Below are 22,228 nucleotides of genomic sequence, written 5' to 3'. Positions count from 1 at the left end.
CTGGCCTCAGAATCAGCCCTAAAGGCACTCGGATCTGGCTGAAAAGCCCATGAGAGTATTTCAGGCATGGAAAGCCAAGACACTCTGGCAAAAAGATCTCTGTGAGTGAGATCCCAGTGGAAAGAACAGGTCTTCAAAGAGGGAGGTGCCTTTCTCTGAAGGGAGGAGAGAACCTCCACTTTGACTATGACTGTGTCTAAACAAGATAAGAGTCAGAGAACTCAAGGGGCTTCCATAGCCTTGGAAACTCATGACTGGTGCATAGGGAGATTACTGATGCCATAAACAGGAGTGTCAATTTGTAAAGTCAACAACAGGAGTCACTGTGCACTTACTCCTCATGTAGGATCTCTGTCCTTAATGTGCTATACACTGAGGCTTAATGCTATAACGAGTACTCAAACAGTATATTTCACTTTGTGTTTCTATGGGGTGCAAACGATTGAAATCTTTACTTAATGTACACTAAACTGATCTTCTGTAAGAAAAAAAAAAGAAATTATCAATTCTCAACTTGACTCTCACTGGGATTAAACATGACAATAGGTCTGATCTGATCTCATCATCATTTAAAAAAAAATCATCTATTATTTTTCACTTTATGTTTCTGTGTGGGAGCAAACTGTTGAAATCCTTACTTAAGGTATACTAAGCTGATCTTCTCTATATTAAGATAATCGAAAATGAATCTTGATGTGAATGGAAGGGGAGAGGGAGTGGGAAAGGGGAGGGTTGTGGGTGGGAGGGACGGTATGGGGGGGGAAGCCATTGTAACCCATGAGTCGTACTTTGGAAATTTATATTCATTAAATAAAAGATAAAAAAAAAGACAGCAAAAAAAATATAGACTAAAAAAAAAAATGTTCATATGCTCTGTCCCAAGGACCACACAAAGGCTCTGTTCAGTCCTCAGTGTAAGCTCAGATTCCCCTGCAATGATTCTCACCACATAGCCAAGGCTACCGAGTTTGTGGCGTCTCACCCGAGACTACTCACATCTCAACCACACTGTGAGTTCTCCCGCACACCCTCAATTTTTTTTCACAGTCCTGTTCATAAGCTCCACACATTCACTAGGTCTTAGTCTCCTGTTATTTCTCCCAACCAGAGTCAAGTTTTTCTGTTTGGCTGAGGGTGGGTGCAGCCCCGAGCTGGCTCAGCTGTTACATATGTCCAAAATGGCGCCTGCTCTATTGTCTCACACACCTTTGTAAGGTGTGTGGAGAGAGAGAATTGTGTCTATACTGTCTCTTTTGTTTTTCTCTCCTCTAGTTAGGCTGGTGTACTTTCCCCCTCGGGGCTTCAAGCCTTGTTTCCTCTAGGCTCTTCCTGCTGCTTTTCTGCCAGTGTCTCGGGCTACTGCAGTTTCGCCTCACCTCCCTTTCCAGCGCTGGTGCAGGGGAGAAGATTCTCGGTAGCTGGGCTCCCAAGCCGTGGGCGCCCGTGTCCTCCACATAGATCCACTATGTCCCTCTAATTCTGGAAGAGTTCCCTCTGCAGTTTTTTCCCTAACTCTTCCCTGAGACTTCACTATCTCCACTTTTATTAAACTATCTTTTCCTGGACTATCAGTGAGCTCACTCCCTATTCCACCATCTTGGATTCACTCTACCTTATCTTCTTCTTGAGAATCATTATCATACATGATTTCCAAAGAGACATTATAAGATTCAGTAATAACACTGAAATATTTTATAAATGTTAATTTTATCCAGCTGTCTAGGAACGTTCCATACATGAATCCCAAACCTTACCACCATCACTATGCTAACAATATATCTGGCAGCTGGAGATTACATTAAGACAATGGTCTCCAAACATTTTTAACCATGATCCACAATAGCAAATATACTTTTTTTTTCTTTTACAGGCAGAGTTAGAGAGAAAGACAGAGGGAAAGGTCTTCCTTCTGTTGGTTCACCCCCCAAATGGCCACTGTGGCTGGCACGCTGCACCGATCCAAAGCCAGGAGCCAAGTGCTTCCTCCTGGTCTCCCATGCGAGTGCAGGGCCCAAGCACTTGGGCCATCCTCCACTGCCCTCCCAGGCCACAGCAGAGAGCTGGACTGGAAGAAGAGCAACCGGGACAGAATCTGGCGCCCCAGCAGGGACGAGAACCTGGAGTGCCAGTGCCGCAGGCAGAGGATTAGCCTAGTGAGCCATGGCGCCGGCTACAAATATACTTTATATCATTACTAAGTGAAATAGTGTTTCACAAAAAATACTTATCATTATTATGTGTAATTCATGCTAATATTTTCACCTTGTCCATTTCATCTTTTAAAAATTGCTGATCAGGGGAAGGTATTGTGGCATAGCTAGTCAAGCCTCCACTTGGGACTCCAACATTCCATATCAGAGTGCTGGTTCAAGTCCTGGCTACTATGTTTCAGGTCCTAATTCCTACTAGTACACCAGGGACTCAGAAGATGATGGCCCAGGTACTTGGGGTTCTACCATCCACATGGTAACATGTGGACTTCTTGGCTCCTAGCTTTTTCCTGGTGTTGGCCTGGCCAAGCATGGCTGTTGTGGGCATGAGGAGTGAACCAGTGGATGGAAGATATATCTCTCCCTTTGTCACTCTGCCTTTCAAATAATTAAATAAATTCATCTTTTTAAAACATTGTTGATCATAATTCATAAAATATATTTCATGATGTCACCAATGGTTTTCAACTTACAGTATAAATACTTTTAGCTAAGAGTAGCATTTATTTGTTCTTTCTCAAGTACTTCTGTAGTTTTCTATATTCTTTGTTCCCTGATTTTTAAAAAGTTTATTTCAGAGGCAGAGAGAAACAGATAAAAAGAGAAAAATCCCCAACCCACAGGTTCATTTCAAAGATATCCACAATTGGGCTAGGCCAGGATTAAGCCAGAAACCAGGAAATCAATCCAGGTCTCCCACATGGATGGCAGGAACCCAGTTACTATAGGCATCATATGTTGCTCCACTGGGTACACATTAGCAGGATGCTCTAACCAAAGCAGAACCAGGACTTAAATCCAAGCATTCCAATATGGGAGGCAGGCATCCCAAGGGGAATCTTAGTGCTGTGTCAAACACCTGTCCCTTCAGAACCCTGACTGACTTATGAACTACAGTGATCTTTTTCTTTGCCTTATTTCAGCTACACAGTCCCACAGTCAGATTCCAGATCTTTATCTATAATATTATAAACCACCAAACTCATTTTCACACATAATACTTTCTGACCATCACCCTTATCTTTACTGACTCTCTAGAATATGACCACTTCTGAAAATATTTGATTGCATGTCCAATCTGTTCACCACTTTTGATTCTTCCTTGTGCCCCTATGTCATCTCATGTCTTTATGCAACTTAGATTCCACTGTCCAGAATCATAATCATCCCCTGTATATGTCCTCAACTCCTTTACCATTTTCTCCATTTTTCATTTTTCCTTAGCAAATCGACACCCCAACCTAAATCAATTAACCCTTCTCCTATCTCAGATAAAGTCATTAGGTGGAATAAGCAAAAGCAGGTAAAGTGTCCACAGTAGAGGTATTAACTATAGTGGCTTGGCATAAAGATTCAGTGCCTCAACATAGAGAAGAGGGCCTTCTTGTGTGTGTCAGAGCCCAAGGCAGATGAGGAAGGCATCCATGATAGAAGAAAGGCTCATATTATAGGGAATAAGGACCAAAGCACAGATAAACAGGGAATCCAATAGACTCGGAGAGGAGCCTTAGAGCAAACAGACTGGGTGTGTAGAGGAAAGTATTCTCATGGGGGTGGCCACAGCATCATAGTCGAAGTATAAAAGAGATATCCACTGATAGGGAGGAGGGTTCTGGCATGGGGTGTTAGAGTCTAAGCAAACTAAAGTGGGTGTCCATGCAGAAGGGCAGTACACTGGGTGTCAGAGTCCAAGCAAGGTTAGGATAGTATCTTTGTGGAAGGGACAACCTGACATGGAGTGTCAAAACAAGTCAGGGTATGGGTCTTATCTGTTCAGGACAGTATAACAAAATACCATAAACTGGGTAGCTTATACACAACATAAATTTATTTCTCACAGTTCTAAAAGCTGACAAATCCAAGATTAAGACACCAACAGATTTGGTATCTACTAATGGCCCACTTCCTGGATCATATGCCCTTTTACCTATAATTGAACAAGGCAAAAGGGGCAAAGAAACTTCCTTTAGTTTCTTTCATATTGGTATCAGTATAATGCCTGATGGCTTCACCCACATAACCACTTCTCAAAGATCTCATTCCCTAACAAGCTAACATTGGTAATTAGGTTTCATTTAACATTCAGGCCATAGCAGTTATGATGGCATCCAGGTGAGGAGGGTACCCTGGAACAGACAGTACATTCCTTCCTGAACAAGATTAGGAATAATTCTATGGGGATATGGAAGAAATGGGAAATTGGTTACCAGGAGATTTCTCAAATAAGTATATACATCAAAGACAATGGAAGACAGATTTCTTACCGTTACACAAAAAGGAACAAAATGGGAGTCAATTCTTTGATATTGGACTGGATTGAGAATTCATGGTTTCTAATATTTATAGATATAGAAATAAATATAGGTGTAAATAACTGTGTGTGTAATATTCATAAGTGCCAAGGTCATAAAAGTTAAGGAAAGCGAAGGGAGGTGTTTCAGAGTGAAGGAAGCTAAAGAGATATGATAGGGGCCAGAGTCGTGGCATAGTAGGTTAATCCTCTGCCTGCAGTGCCAGCATTTCATATGGATGCAGGTTCAAGTCCCAGCTGCTCTACTTCTGATCCAGCTCCCTGGTAATGGCCTGCGAAAGCAGGGGAAGATGGCCCAAATGCTTGGGACCCTGCACCCATACTGGAGACTGGAAGAAGCTTCTGGCTCCTGGCTTCAGATAGCCCCAGCTCCTGCCATTGTGGCCATTTGGGGAGTGAACCAGCAAATGGAAGACCTCTCTCTCTCTGTCTCTCTCTATATATATATAACTTTGCCTCTCAAATAAGTAAATAAATATTTTTAAAAAGATATGATAGATAAATGTAACACATTATCTGAAACAATCTTTTTTTCCATAAAGAACAATATTGAGATAATTGGTGGAATATGAATAGGATCTAAGAATTAGAGTGTTGTATCACTTTTTTTTATTTTGCTAGATGCTTTGTAGTCATATAGGAGAATGCTGTTGTTTATAGGAAATATACATTGAAGTATTCAGTATTGATAGTGCACTGGGTTAGCAACTTACTTTCAAATGATAGTTTTAAAAGTTCTTTGTACTATACATCCAACTGCTCCCTAAATTTGTGACTAAAATTTTTAAGAATGACAGGTGGGCATTTGATACAGTGGTTAAGAAACTGCTTGGGATACCCACATCCTATATGAGAATACCTGGATTCAAGTCCCAGCTCTGATCACAACTCCAGCTTCTGGCTAAAGAGTACCCTGAGAGGCAGCAGGTGATGGCTTAAGTACTTGAGTTATTGCCACCCACGTGGGAGGCCAGAATTGAGTTCCTTACTCCTGGTTTCATCCTAACTCAGCCCCAACTGCTATGGGTATTTGGGTAGTAAACCAACAGATGGGAAAATTTATCTCTTTCCCTCTCTCTCTCTCTCTCTCTCTCTCTCTGTATCTCTCTCCCCCTCTTATCTTTACGTATTTCAAATAAACAAAATAAATTTTAAAAAGTTTTAAAAATGTTTTCTAATGAAAATAAAATCTCACAAAAACAGAGCGATTTGGTTTCACTTTAAACTTATAATCATAAGCCTAAAGTGGGTAATCAATGTTGCCCAACAGTCCTACTCTATTTCACTAGTTGGTTCATTTTCCCACTTCTTGAAATTGCTATTTCACATCTCCTCTCTCACAAAATCTTCAAATCTTTAAAACCTTATCCACTTTCTTACCTTCTGTTGGTGACTGTGGTGGAATGAGAAGGCCATGCCAAGATGGCCGCTGGCAAGCGAGCGTCAGTTACTCAGGAATGGCTTTGAAACCCACCTGGCAATGGAGCCTGCCTGGCAACAGGCTGTGATTGGATGGCTTGGGAAACTGCCTGGCAACAGGCTGTGATTGGTTGGGGCATAGACCGCCCCTTGACCGGATCGGCTGTTCTTGGCTGTTCTTGGCTATATAAACTATTGTACTAACTGAAATAAACGAGTCTGTGGCTTGCTTGCCTCAAGCCCGCTTTCATCCGACTCCAGGGGTCTGTGGTGACTCTGCGCCTCTTGCCCCCACCACGCTCCTCCTCTCAGAAATGAATCCACTACAACATTTTTGAAAAATCAACGGCAACAGGTGACCTTGCTTCCAGTTTTACAGAAAACAAAAACTACCAAAAGAGAACTTCCTCATTATCTCAAAATACCCTATCCTACCTATACTGATCTTTTCTGTCTCCCCACACGTTACAGTGGATATCACTCCTGCTCCGAAGATGAACTCCTTCATTTACACACTAGATCTCATTCTTCTTGCTCTTACATGTTAAATATTCTTCCTCTTTACTAGATAATTATTCCCATCAGCATACAAACATACTGTACTATCTCCCATTAAAAAAAAATTTAAAAACTCGGTGCTGGCGCTGTGCCGTAGTGGGTGAAGCTGCCACCTGTGGTGCTGGCATCCCATATGGGCAACAGTTTGAGACCCAGCTGCTCCACTTCCAATACAGCTCTCTGCTATGCCCTGGGAAAGCAGTAGAGGATGGCCCAAGTCCTTGGGCCCCTGCATCCACATGGGAGACCTGGAAGAAGCTCCTGGCTCCTGGCTTTGAATTGGTGCAGCTCCAGCCATTGAGGCCATCTGGGGAGTGAACCAGCAGATGGAAGACTTCTCTCTCTCTCTCTCTCTCTCTCTCTCTCTCTTTCTCTCTCCCTCTCCCCCTCCTCCTCCTCTCTCTGTGTAACTGTGACTTTCAAGTAAAACAAATAAATCTTAAAAAAAATTTTAGGCCGGCACCGCGGCTCAATAGGCTAATTCTCCACCTGCGGTGCCGGCACACTGGGTTCTAGTCCCGGTTGGGGCACCGGATTCTGTCCCAGTCGCTCCTCTTCCTGTCCAGCTCTCTGTTATGCCCTGGGAGTGAAATGGAGGATGGCCCAAGTCCTTGGGCCCTGCACCCGCATGGGAGACCAGGAGAAGCACCTGGCTCCTGGCTTCGGATCAGCGCGGTGCACCGGCCACTGCACACCAGCCACAGCAGCTATTGAGGGGTGAACCAACGGCGGGGAGACAGAGAGACCTTCCATTCGTTGTTTCACACCCCACCACACACACACCGAAATGGCCACGATGGCTTGGTTTGGGCCAGTCCAGAGCCGGAAGCCAGGAGCCAGGAGCTTCATTTGGGCCTCCCACGTGGTACAGGCACCCAAGGACTTGGGCCATCCTCCATTGCCTTCCTAGGTGCATTAGTAGGGAGCTGAACCAGAAGTGGAGGAGCCAGGACTGGAACCAGTGCTCACATGGGATGCAAGCATTGCAGGTGGCAGCTCAACACACTATGCCACAACGCTGGCCCCAATAAACTGTTTTTATTTTCCCCTGCCTTACTTGCTGCAGATTCTCAGTCTCTTTATTTTTTTAAGATTTATTTATTTATTTGAGAGGCAGAGTTACAGACAAGAGAGAGGAGAGACAGAAGAAATGTCTTCCATCCACTGATTCAGTCCTCAAATGGCTGCAATGACCAGAGCTGGACTGAACCAAAGGCAGAATCCAGGAGATTCTTCTTGGTCTCCCAAGTGGGTGCATGAGCCCAAGTACCTGGACCATCTTCCCCTGCTTTCTTTTTTTTTTTTTAATCTTTTATTTAATGAATATAAATTTCCAAAGTACGACTCATGTGTTACAATGGCTTCCCCCCCATACCGTCCCTCCCACCCACAACCCTCCCCTTTCCCACTCCCTCTCCCCTTCCATTCACATCAAGATTCATTTTCGATTATCTTAATATACAGAAGATCAGCTTAGTATACCTTAAGTAAGGATTTCAACAGTTTGCTCCCACACAGAAACATAAAGTGAAAAATAATAGATGATTTTTTTTAAATGATGATGAAATCAGATCAGACCTATTGTCATGTTTAATCCCAGTGAGAGTCAAGTTGGGAATTGATAATTTCTTTCTTCCAAGTTCATAAGCAGAGAGATGAACTGGAACAGGGGCAGCCAGGACTCGAACCAGTAACCACTGGGTAGCTGGAGCCACAGGTGGAGGCTTAACCTACTATGCCACAATGCTAGCTCCCTCAGTCTCTTTTATTATATTCCTCACTTCTGTAACTCTAAAAATTGGAATGTGCTTTAGAAGATTGGCCTTTTAGCTGACTTCTTTTCTATCTACATACATTCTCAAATAATTTTCTTGAGTTTCATAGTTATAAATATCACCTATAACCTTATGGCCCCCAAATTTATACTAAATCCCTGAAATCCGAATTTGCAAATAAATGTGTACTAGCCATCTTCATTCAAATATCTCAAACCTAACACATAAACAACATAATGCTTGATTTATAGTCCCAGTCCTATCAAACTTGGTTCTCCCCTAATGTCTCCCTTGTGATAGAGAGTGCCACTAAGCACTTTCTTGCTCAAACAAAAATCTTTGAAACAACCCTTCAATTTCTTTCTCTCACACCAAAAATGCAGTCATCAGCAAATCTTATTAGTTTGACCTTTCAATATATATCCAGAATCACCATAACAAAATGATATATATCTATTTTTCTTGATTCCTCCACTCTAAACATAATTAAATACTCTGGAAATAATTTAAAACACAAAATAAAGTAAACCTGAAATACAGAATGAAGATGGATATGTTAGGGAACTCAAGATTTAAGGAACAACAAAGCTATGAGTTTCCTGAGTTTTCTTTTCATCTCTAAATATTTTAGACTGGGCACTGTGGAGGCTACAATTCAGAATCACCAGCAGACCCAAACAAAAGCAAAAAAGTAAAACCTGCTTTCTCTTTCCTATATACTTGAAAAATTAAAGCCCAACAGAGACATTCTTAAGAACCCCAAAACCTCTTCTATAACCAAGGCAACTAATAAATTGCTTTGCCCCAACAAATAGATGCAAAGTCCCTAGAAAACTTCTACTCCACAAACAAGACACCAGCACGTGGGCTTATCTACCCACAAAAATAGATTCACAACTTCAGTGTGCTATCCTAATTTTAGATCCACAATCAAGACACTGGCAGCGCAAGGGAGCAACAGTGACGCTCCAGAAAGCCAACCCAATCTTGGCTCAACAGCTATGGTCCTTTCAGGTTGGTGCACCTGCACTGGAAATAGCAAAGTGCTGGACCTACACAATTTCCATTTCACAGCCAGGACCCGACGACCTACTAGTCCTCCATCCAGTGGTATAAGAAGACCCAGTGCTGATGGCTTCTGACCCACATCCCGCAAGATAGCAGGTGGTCCAGGAAACTACTTTGTAACTCAGCAGGTGATGCCAATAGGGAATGAGCAAGAGCTACAGCAGTGTCAGAAGAATAAAAAGATCTAAATAGTATTGAAATGGATCTGAAAACTAAATTATCAATGAATCTAAGAACCACAAAAGTGGGTTCATATTCTAAACCTAAAAGGGATGATTGTTGAAAACAGTAGATTTAAATAGAATCAAAGGAATTCTAAAATAGTAACCAAAATGTACAAGATGCAATAGAAAATCATACCTCATTCCAAGAATGAGGAAAACCACGAATGAAAGAGAAGAGACAATTAAATGGCTCTAATATCAAGATTAAAGCCACTGTCATAAAAAAAATGCTTTAACAGGCAATTAAAAATTCTCTGAAAACTTTGGAAAATCTAAGGAAATAAATGTTATTTTTAAAAAGAACCACATGGAAAAGCTGAGCCGCGGGAGCCGCCAGGGCCTACAGACCCGTCAGACACGCCGGAGCAGCCGGACCCAACGGACCTGCCAGACCCGCCGGAGCCACAGAGTCTGCGCGCCAGTGCTGGAAGGGGAGCTGAGCTAAAAACCTCTCGGTAACCTGAGACATTGGAGGGGAAAGGCAGAAAAAGCCTGCAGAGAAACAGGCCTGAAACCCCATTGGGGAAAGTTCACCAGGCTGGCTGGAGGAGAGAAAAAATCGAATAAATAAGGGGAAACAGCACTGACATTTAGCCTCTCTCTCCACTCACCTTACAGACAAGCAAGACAAAGGGCAGGCACCATTTTACATAAGTAAAGCAGTGTGAGCCATTTTGCATATGTAAAGCGGGTGTCTCTCATTAGCCAAGCAGAAAAACCTGACTCTGGTAAGCAAACGAATACCCACAGGGGCCAGATTTCATACATCAACTACTCTCAATTCCACTCAGCTGTGTGTAATTACTTCCCAACTGAGTCAAAAAAAAAAAAAAAGAGAGAGAGAGAGCAAGAGCAAGCAAGAGAACAATCAGGGTGAATCACCTTTGGCACACCCTTAACCCTGCAGAACCAGAGCTCTCTGGCCACACCCATCACAGCCTCTAAGGATCCATCAAAACCAGACAGTCCTCTTAATCTAGAGTCACGGTATAATGAGAAAAAAACAAAGAACATCTCCAATATGACAAACAAACGCAAAAGCCGAGGTAACAAGAACAAGGAAGACACTATGACGCCCCCAAATGAAATAGACACCCCAATTCAAGATTATGAAAATGATGAGATAGAAGAAATGCAAGAAGCAGATCTCAAAAAATTGATAAGAACATTAAGAAGTTCTCAAAAACAAATTCTTGAACTACAGAAATCCTTAATGGACAAGATAGAAAATCTCTCTTGTGAAAATGAAATATTAAGGAGGAATCAAAATGAAACGAAACAACTAGTACAACAGGAAACTGTGATAGTGACGAGAAATAATAATGAAGTGAAGAATTCAATAGATCAAATGACAAACACATTAGAGAGCCTTAAAAACAAAATGGGTGAAGCAGAAGAGAGAGTATCAGACTTAGAAGACAGAGCACAGGAAAGGATACAGTCAGACCAAAGAAAAGAAGAGGAAATTAGAAATCTAAAGAATATTGTGGGGAATCTACAGGATACTATTAAAAAACCCAACATTCGAGTTCTAGGAGTTCCTGAAGGCATGGAGAGGGAGAAAGAATTAGAAGGCCTTTTTAGTGAGATATTAGCAGAAAATTTCCCAGGTTTAGAGCAGAACAGAGACATCCTAGTACAGGAAGCTCATAGAACCCCTAATAAACATGACCAAAAGAGATCCTCACCACGACACGTTGTAATTAAACTCACCGCAGTGAAACAGAAAGATTCTGAAATGTGCAAGAGAAAAACGTCAGATTACTCTCAGAGGATCTCCAATCAGACTCACAGCTGACTTCTCATCAGAAACCCTACAAGCTAGGAGGGAATGGTGAAATATAGCCCAGGTACAAAGAGAGAAAAACTGCCAGCCCAGAATATTATATCCTGCTAAGCTCTCATCTGTGAATGAAGGTGAAATAAAGACCTTTCACAACAAACAGAAATTGAAATAATTTGTCACCACTAGTCCAGGCCTGCAAAGATGCACAAAAATCAACAGCCTTTGTATACACAGACAATGCCATGGCTGAGGAAGAACTTCTAAGATCAATCCCATTCACAATAGCCACAAAAACAATGAAATACCTTGGAATCAACTTAACCAAGGACGTTAAAGATCTTTACGATGAAAATTACAAAACCTTAAAGAAAGAAATAGAAGAGGATACCAAAAAATGGAAAAATCTTCCATGCTCATGGATTGGAAGAATCAATATCATCAAAATGTCCATTCTCCCAAAAGCACTTTACAGATTCAATGCAATACCAATTAAGATACCGAAGACATTCTTCTGAGATCTGGAAAAAATGATGCTGAAATTCATATGGAGACACAGGAGACCTCGAATAGCAAAAGCAATCTTGTACAACAAAAACAAAGCCAGAAGCATCACAATACCAGATTTCAGGACATACTACAGGGCAGTTGTAATCAAAACAGCATGGTACTGGTACAGAAGCAGATGGATAGACCAATGGAACAGAATTGAAACACCAGAAGTCAATCCAAACATCTACAGCCAACTCGTATTTGATCAAGGATCTAAAACCAATCCCTGGAGTAAGGACAGTCTATTCAATAAATGGTGCTGGGAAAATTGGATTTCCACGTGCAGAATCATGAAGCAAGACCCCTACCTTTCACCTTACACAAAAATTCACTCAACATGGATTAAAGACTTAAATCTATGACCCGACACCATCAATTTAGTAGAGCGCATTGGAGAAACTCTGCAAGATATAGGTACTGGCAAAGACTTCTTGGAAAATACCCCAGAAGCACAGGCTGTCGAAACCAAAATTAACATTTGGGATTGCATCAAATTGAGAAGTTTCTGTACTGCAAAAGAAACAGTCAGGAAAGGGAAGAGACAACTGACAGAATGGGAAAAAATATTTGCAAAATGTGCAACAGATAAAGGGTTGATAACCAGAATCTACAAAGAAATCAAGAAACTCCACAACAACAAAACAAACAACCCACTTAAGAGATGGGCCAAGGACCTCAATAGACATTTTTCAAAAGAGGAAATCCAAAGGGCCAACAGACACATAAAAAAATGTTCAAGATCACTAGCAATCAGGGAAATGCAAATCAAAACCACAATGAGGTTTCACCTAACCCCGGTTTGAATGGCTCACATTCAGAAATCTACCAACAATAGATGCTGGAGAGGATGTGGGGGAAAAAGGGACACTAACCCACTGTTGGTGGGAATGCAAACTGGTAAAGCCACTATGGAAGTCAGTCTGGAGATTCCTCAGAAACCTGAATATAACCCTACCATTCAACCCAGCCATCCCACTCCTTGGAATTTGCCCAAAGGAATTTAAATTGGCAAACAAAAAAGCTGTCTGCACATTAATGTTTATTGCAGCTCAATTCACAATAGCTAAGACCTGCAATCAACCCAAATGCCCATCAACAGTAGACTGGATAAAGAAATTATGTGATATGAACTCTATAGAATAGTATACAGCAGTCAAAAACAATTAAACCAGGTCATTTGCAACAAGATGGAGGAATCTGGAAAACATCATGCTGAGTGAATTAAGCCAGTCCCATCTGGCTGAAAAGCCCATGAGAGTATTTCAGGCATGGAAAGCCAAGACACTCTCGCAAAAAGATCTCTGTGAGTGAGATCCTAGTGGAAAGAACAGGTCTTCAAAGAGGGAGGTGCCTTTCTCTGAAGGGAGGAGAGAACCTCCACTTTGACTATGACTGTGTCTAAACAAGATAAGAGTCGGAGAACTCAAGGGGCTTCCATAGCCTTGGAAACTCATGACTGGTGCATAGGGAGATTACTGATGCCATAAACAGGAGTGTCAATTTGTAAAGTCAACAACAGGAGTCACTGTGCACTTACTCCTCATGTAGGATCTCTGTCCTTAATGTGCTGTACACTGAGGCTTAATGCTATAATGAGTACTCAAACAGTATATTTCACTTTGTGTTTCTATGGGGGTGCAAACGATTGAAATCTTTACTTAATGTACACTAAACTGATCTTCTGTAAAAAAAAAAAAAAAAAGAAAAGCAAAAAGAAATTATCAATTCCCAACTTGACTCTCACTGGGATTAAACATGACAATAGGTCTGATCTGATTTCATCATCATTAAAAAAAAATCATCTATTATTTTTCACTTTATGTTTCTGTGTGGGAGCAAACTGTTGAAATCCTTACTTAAGGTATACTAAGCTGATCTTCTGTATATTAAGATAATCAAAAATGAATCTTGATGTGAATGGAAAGGGAGAGGGAGTGGGAAAGGGGAGGGTTGTGGGTGGGAGGGACGGTATGGGGGGGGAAGCCATTGTAACCCATGAGTCGTACTTTGGAAATTTATATTCATTAAATAAAAGATAAAAAAAAAGAATTAAGCCAGTCCCAAAGGGACAAATATCATATGTTCTCGCTGATCGGCAACAACTAACTGAGCACCAAAGGGGAAACCTGTTGAAGTGAAATGGACACTATGAGAAAGAGTGACTTGATCAGCTCTTGTCCTGACTGTTGATGTACAATTTAATACTTTATCCATTTCAGTACTTTTGTTCTAGTACTATTGGTTGAACTCTGTAATTAACACACAATTATTCTTAGGTGTTTAAATTTTAACTGAAAAGTGATCCCTGTTAGGAATCTGGAAAGCATTATGCTGAGTGAAATAAGCCAGTCCCAAAGGGACAAATACCATATGTTCTCCCTGATGGGTGACAACTAACTGAGCACCAAAAAGAAAACCTGTTAAAGTGAAATGAACACTATGAGAAACAGTGACTTGATCAGCCCTGACTGTTGATGAACAACTTAATACGTTATCCCTCTTAGTATTTTTTTTTTTGTTTAGTTGTTCTACTTAATACTTTTGGTTGAATACTGTAATCAATGCACAGTTATTCTCAAGTGTTGAAATTTAACTGAAAAGTGATCACAGTTAAATATAAGAGTGGGAGTTAAGAGAGGGAAGAGGTTGGCCGGCGCCGTAGCTCAATAGGCTAATCCTCCACCTTGCGGCGCCAGCACACCGGGTTCTAGTCCCGGTCGGGGTGCCGGATTCTGTCCCGGTTGCGCCTCTTCCAGGCCAGCTCTCTGCTATGGCCAGGGAGTGCAGTGGAGGATGGCCCAGGTGCTTGGGCCCTGCACCCCATGGGAGACCAGGAAAAGCACCTGGCTCCTGGCTCCTGCCATCGGATCAGCACGGTGCACCGGCTGCAGCGGCGGCCATTGGAGGGTGAACCAACGGCAAAAGGAAGACCTTTCTCTCTCTGTCTCTCTCTCTCACTGTCCACTCTGCCTGTCAAAAAAAAAAAAAGAGAGGGAAGAGATGTGCAATTCGAGACATGCTCAAGCTGACTTACCTCAAACGGTAGAGTTAGAAACATACCAGGGGATTCCAATTCAATCCCTTCAAGGTGGCATGCACCAATGCCATCTCACTACTCCAAGTGATCAATTTCTGTTCATAATTGATCATAATGATAGGACTAAGAGCCAAAGGGATCACATAAACAAGAATAGTGTCTGCAAATACTAGCTGATAGAATAAAAAGGGAGAGAATGATCCAACATGGGAAGCGTGATACACATCAAACCCATAGAATGGCAGATGTCCTAAACAGCATTCTGGCCTCAGAATCAGCCCTTAAGGCATTCAGATCTGGCTGAAAAGCCCATGAGAGTATTTCAGGCATGGAAAGCCAAAACACTCCAGCAAAAAAAAAAAAAAAAAAAAAACCAACCACCTACATGAAAGATCTCCGCGAGTGAGATCCCAGTAGAAAGAACAGGTCATCAAAGAAGGGGGTACCTTTCTCTGAAGGGAGGAGAGAACTTCCACTTTGACTACAACCTTGTCTAAATATGATCAGATTTGATGAACTCAAAAGGCTTCCATAGCCTTGGTAGCTCATGACAAGAGCCTAGGGTGATTACTGAGGCCATAAACAAGAGTGTCAATTTGTTAAGTCAACAACACGAGTCACTGTGCACTTACTCCTCATGTAGGATCTCTGTCCTTAATGTGCTGTACATTGTGATTTAATGCTATAACTAGTACTCAAACAGTATTTTTCACTTTGTGTTTCTATGTGGGTGCAAACTGTTGAAATCTTTACTTAATATATGCTAAACTGATCTTCTGTATATAAAGAGAATTGAAAATGAATCTTGATGTGAAGGGAAGGGGGGAGGGAGAGGGAAAGGCGAGGGTTGCAGGTTGGACAGAAGTTGTAGGGTGGTGAAACCATTGTAATCCATAAGCTGTACTTTGGAAATTTATATTCATTAAATAAAAGTTAAAAACAAACGAGAAAAGAAAAGAACCACATGGAAATTACAGAACTGAAAAAATACAATAGCCATAATTTTATAAATTGCTACAGATGAGAAAAAAACAGAGTGCATGACTAAATGCCCATCAGCAGTAGCCTAGATAAAGAAATTATGGGATATGTACCCTATAGAATAATATACAGTAGTTAAAAAAAAAAAAAACAATGAAATCCGTTCATTTGCAACAAGATGGAGGAATCTAGAAAACATCATGCTGAGTGAAATAAGCCAGTCCCAAAGGGACAAATATGATATGTTCTCCCTGATCGGTGACAACTAACTGAGCACAAAAGGGGAAACCTGTTGTAGTTAAATGGACACCATGAGAAACCGTGACTTGATCAGCCCTTGTCCTGACAGTCGAGGAACAACTTAATACTTTATCCCTTTTAGTATTTTTTTGTTCTACTTAATATATTTGGTTGAACTCTTTCATTAACACACAATTATTCTTAGGTATTTAAATTTAACTGAAAAGTGATCCCTGTTAAATATAAGAGTGGGAATAAGAGAGGGAGGAGATGTACAGTTCAGCACATGCTGAATCAGACTTGCCCCAAATGGTAGAGTTAGAAATGTGCCAGGGGGATTCCAAATCAATCCCATCAAGGTGGCAAGTACCAATGCCATCTCACTAGCCAAAGTTATCAGTTTCAGTTCAGCACTGATCATGATGATAGGATTAAGAGTCAATGGAATCACATAAACAAGACTTAGTGTTTGCTAATACTGATAGAATTAAAAAGGAGAGAATAATCCAACATGGGAAGCAGGATACACAGCAGACTCATAGAATGGAAGATGTCCTAAACAGCACTCTGGCCTCAGAATCAGCCCTTAAGGCATTCAGATCTGGCTGAAGAGCCCATGAGAGTATTTCAGGCATGGAAAGCCAAGACACTCTGGGAAAAAAAATGAATGACCTAAATGAAAGATCTCTGTGAGTGAGATCCTAGCAGAAAGAATGGGCCATCAAAGAAGGAGGTACCTTTCTATGAAGGGAGGAGAGAACTTCCACTTTGACTACAACCTTGTCTAAATCACATCGGAGTTGGCGAACTCAAGAGGCTTCCATAGCCTTGGCAGCTCATGACAAGAGCCTAGGGAGATTACTGACGCCATAAACAAGAGTGTCAATTGTTAAATCAACAACAGGAGTCACTATGCACTTACTCCTCATGTAGTGTCTCTGTCCTTAATGTGTTGTACAATGTGAATTAATGCTATAACTAGTACCCAAACAGTACTTTATACTTTGTGTTTCTGTGTGGCAGCAAACTGTTGAAATCTTTACTTAATATATACTAAATTGATCTTCTGTATATAAAGTTAAATGAAAATGATTCTTAATGTGAATGGAATGGGAGAGGGAGCAGGAGATGGGAGGTTTGTGGGTGGGAGGGAAGTTATAGGGGGAAAAAGCCACTGTCTTCCAAAAGCTGTACTTTGGAAATTTATATTCATTAAATAAAAGTTTTAAAAAAGAGTGCATGAAATTGAAGACAGAACAATGGAATATACTCAATCCGAAGTAAGAGAAATTAGCTTGAAAACAGTAAAAATAACAGAATTCAAGGGATCTGCATAACAATAACAAAAGTTCTGACTTCTGTCTGAACCATCAGAGTTCCAGAACAAAATGAGAAAGAATGTGGATCTGAAAAAAAGCAAGCAGAAACAGAGGGAACAAAAAACTAGTAAAAGGGAGACTGATGTCAACACAATTGCAGAACAGAAAGCCTGAGATCTTCTTTCTCCAATGGAGACATTAATTTGACAATTCATAGCCCTTTTCCTTCAAGAGAAATCCAGAAACTAGAAAAGAGGCATCTGCATCCCAAGCAGACACAAAATCAGCCACACTGGCACCAGCAGGAAAATTCATGGTACTTACCATGGTCTCTCTGCCCAGCTCAGCACAGCATGATCAGGAGAAAACTCTAACTTCTTGGCTTCCTCCTAGGGAGAGAAAAAGAAGACTGAAATATATATCCAATATGCAAACTTTTGGTGGGGAAGGCTTAGGAATTGGCTTCTGTCTTGCTTGAATCTAGGTGGAAAAGAGGGCTAGGTTGGGGGCTACTGAGAATAAGGCAAAGATTAGTATTAGAACACACTCAGTCAACATAGTCTTTTCCCCCAGCTCAGCATGTTATAAGAGAGCAAAAATTGCCAACTCTCAGCTTCTACCTGGGGAAGACAAAAATTGAGTACTATGTCCAACATGATGAGCTTTACATTGGCTGCCTGAGGAACTGGTTTCTTTCTCATCTGTCTCAGAAGGCTGAGAGGACCCAGCATATCTATATGTCTGGAGGCCAACTAACACCAAAAGATATGTGGTGACTTTGCTTCTGCTCCACAGTACATGTTACAAAGTTGACAAATGTAAATACAGCTCATTGTCCTCTCCCTCAGGGGAAGGACAGGTGATGAGAAAAGCAGAGTGAATGTCTTATCTAGCTTTTTAAAGGGCTGCCCAAAATATCAGTTTCTCTGTTGCCAGATTCAAAGCCCTGATGCGACCCAGAATACTACAGAAGCTTAGGGGAAAGAACGAACTAAAGGGAGATAGGCAGCCCACAGTAGCTCCAGAGAACTGCATTACAGCAGACACATATAAGAGGAAGAAAAATATTCTGGAACTCCTGTAAGAAAACACAGTAGCAAATACTTTCAACAACTTATAAACACAAGTCCAGAGAAAAACATTCATAGGGAAGTTCTGAGAGCCTCTAGGAATCTCTACCAGGCTAATTGCTCAAGTTCTTTACCTACATAAAGACAGTAAAGATCTAGAACAGTGGTAATCATCATGGTTTTAAAGTAATTAAGAATCCTAGGGGCAGGTGCTGTGACTTAGTGGGTAAAGTAGCCACCTGCAGTGCCGGCATCCCTTACGCATGCTCTTTTGAGTCCTGGCTGCTCCACTTCCTATCCAGCTCTCTGCTATGGCCTGGGAAACAGTAGAGGATGGCCCAAGTCCTTGGGCCCCTGCACCCACGTGGGAGACCTGGAAGAAGCTCCTGGCTCCTGGCTTCAGATCGGCGCAGCTTAAGGATGTGCTACACACAGAAAGATAGTCATCATTATGAAAGAATATGAAGGCAGAAAATCTACCAGTAAAATCACAAAGGAAACCCAAGCAAACAATAAGAATATTTATGAAAAAATTGGAAGGGCCAATTTGTTACTTATCAACAGTAACCTTAAATGTAAAACCATTAATTATTTAATTAAAAGATAAAGACTGGGTGAATGTATTAAAAAACAAGATAATCTATTTGCTGTCTACACAAAACACACCACACCAACAAACATGCAAGCAGACTGAAAGTAAAAGCATGGGAAAAGATATTCCATAACAGAAAGCAAAAATGAGCAGGTGTAGCCATCCTAATATCAGAGAAAGTATACTTTAACACAAAAGTATTAAAATAGACAAAGAAGGGTATTATATACTGATTAAGGGATAAATTCAACAGGAAGATATGACAATAAAAATGTATATGCAAACAACGCCAGCACCCCTGGCAATTTAAACAAATATTAGTGGATCTAAATGGAGACAGATTCCAATACAATAGTAATGGGGTCTTCACCCTACTTACATCAATGGACAGATCAACTAGACAGAAATTCAACAAAAAAAAATCAAAGCTAATCTACATGATGGACCAAATGGACTTATCTCATAACTACAAAACCTTTCATCCCACAGTTGGCAGAATACAGATTCTTTTCATCATTACATGGAACTTCCCCTAGGATAGCCCATATGCTAGAACATAAAGCAAGTCTCATCAAATTAAAAAAAAAAAACTGAAATCATACAATGCATCTTTTCAGACCACAGTGGAACGAAGGTGGAAATCAACAATTCAAGAACCTCTAGAAAATGTGCAAACATATGCAGACTGAACAACATATGACTGAATGAACAGTATGTCATAGAAGAAATCAAAAAGGAATTTTAAAAAATCCTGGAAATGAATGAAGATGTAAATACAACATATGAAAACGTACAGGATACAGCAAAAACAGTGTTATTGGAACGTTTATAGTAATTGGTGCCTACATTAACAAATTGGAAAGGCACCAAATAAATGAACTATCAATACATCCCAAGGATCTATAAAAAACAAAAAATGAAACCCAAAATTTGTAGAAGGAAAGAAATAATTAAAATTAGAGAAAAAATACACAAAATTAAAACAAAAACATACACATGATCAGTGAAATGAATACTTGAAAAAATTAATAAGGGACCAGTGCTGCAGTATAGTGGATAAAGCCGCTGCCTGCAGTGCCAGCATCACATATGGACACAGTTTGAGTTCCTGCTTCTCGACTTCTGAAACAGCAATTTGCTATGGTCTAGGAAAGTAGTGAAAGATGGCCCAAGTCCTTGGGCCCCTGAACCCACATGGGAGACAAGGAAGAAGTGCCTGGCTCCTGGCTTCAGATCGGTGCAGCTCCAACTATTGTGGCCGCGTGGAGAGTGAACCACTGGAAGGAAGACCTCTGTTTCTCTCTCTCACTCTCTCTCGCTCTCTCTCTGCATCTGCCTCTTTGTAACTCTGCCTTTCAAATAAAAAAAATCTTAAAAAATAAAAAAGTAGATACACCATTGCCCCAATTAATCAACAAAAGAGGGAGAAGACCCAAATTAATAAAATCAGTGATGGAAAAGGAAATGCAATAACTGATAGGACACAAATAAAAAGCATCATCAGGAATTACTACAAACAGAAATATACCAGCAAATCTGATAATCCATAAGAAACAGATAGATACTGGGATACATACACTCTACCAAAATTGAGTAATGAAAACATGGAATATCTAAACAGACCAATAAGCAAGACAGAGATTCAATCAGTAATAAAGATCATCCTAACAAAGGAAAGCACAGGCATGGATGACTTCAATGCTGAATTCTACCACAATTTTAAACAACTAATTTCAATTTTCCCAAGAAATTCAAAACAACTGAAAGGGAGGGAATCCTCCCAAACTCCTTTTATGAGGCCAGCATCATCTTATTTCCAAACCAGAAAAAAAAAAGAACTATAAACCAAAATCACTGATGAACATAGATGCAAAAATAATGCTCAACAATGCTGGTGCCGCGGCTCACTTGGCTAATCTTCCGCTTGTGGTGCAGGCACCCTGGGTTCTAGTCCCAGTTGGGGCACCGGATTCTGTCCCGTTTGCTCCTCTTCCAGTCCTGCTCTCTGCTGTGGACTGGGAAGGCAGTGGAGGATGGCCCAAGTGCTTGGGCCCTGCACCCGCGTGGGAGACCAGGAGGAAGCACCTGGCTCCTGGCTTCGGATCAGCGCAGCGCACCGGCTGTAGCGGCCATTGGGGGTGAACCAACGGAAGGAAGACCTTGCTCTCTCTCTCTCTCTCTTCTCTCTCTCTCTCTCACACAGTCTAACTCTGCCTGTCAAAAAAAAAATCCTCAACAAAATATTAGCTAATTGAATCCAACAACACATCAGAAAGATCATTTACCCAGAACAAGTGGGATGTATTCCTGATATTCAGGGATGGTTCAACATTCACAAACCAATCAATGTGATACATCACATTAACAAACTGAAGAACAAAAACCATATGGTTATCTCAAGAGATGCAGAGAAAGCATCTGATAAAATACAGCATCCTTTCATGATAAAAACATTAAGCAGATTGAGTATAGAAGGAACATTCTTGAACGCAATCAAGGTAATTTATGACAAACTCACAGCCAGTATAGTATTGAATGTGGAAAAGTTGGAAGCATTTTCACTAAGATCTGGAACCAGAAAAGGATGCCTACTTTCTCCATTGCTATTCAATATAGTCCTGGAAGTTTTAGACAGAGCCATTAGGCAAGAAAAATGAATCAAAGGGATACAAATTGGGAAGGAGGATGTCAAACTATTCCTATTTGCAGAAGACATGATATTATATATAGGGGAACCAAAAGACTCCACCAAGAGACTATTGAAACTCATAAAAGAGTTTGGTAAAGTGGCAGAATATAAAATTATCACACAAAAATCAACAGCCTTTGTAGATACATACAGTGCCATGGCTGAAAAAGAACTTGTAAAATCAATCCTATTCATAATAGCTACAAAATAATTAGATACATTGAAATAAATTTAACCAAGGAGATGAAAAGAACTTTACAATGAAAATTTAAAAATATTAAAGAAAGAAACAGAAGACACCAAAAATGGAATAATCTTCTATGTTGGTGGATTGGAAGAATTAATATCATCAAAATGTCCATACTATCAAAAACAATTTACGGATTCAATGTGATCCCAA

General features: G+C 40.8%; 1 protein-coding gene across 2 annotated transcripts in view; it reads right to left on the bottom strand.

Moving 5' to 3' along the window:
• Positions 1-22,228, bottom strand: part of ZC3H12B (zinc finger CCCH-type containing 12B) — a 547,765-nt gene that overhangs the window by 474,920 nt on the left and 50,617 nt on the right. For both annotated transcript variants that reach the window (XM_089324779.1, XM_008272718.5), the window contains exon 2: positions 17,802-17,866. The gene's annotated coding sequence lies outside the window, so the exon portion shown is untranslated. The remainder of the gene's footprint in view (positions 1-17,801; positions 17,867-22,228) is intronic.

This window comes from Oryctolagus cuniculus, chromosome X (genome assembly GCF_051225735.1).
Source record: "Oryctolagus cuniculus isolate XC-2025 breed Fujian yellow rabbit chromosome X, ASM5122573v1, whole genome shotgun sequence".
NCBI classification, from domain to species: domain Eukaryota; kingdom Metazoa; phylum Chordata; class Mammalia; order Lagomorpha; family Leporidae; genus Oryctolagus; species Oryctolagus cuniculus.
This window is presented reverse-complemented; position numbering and strand designations above follow the sequence as displayed.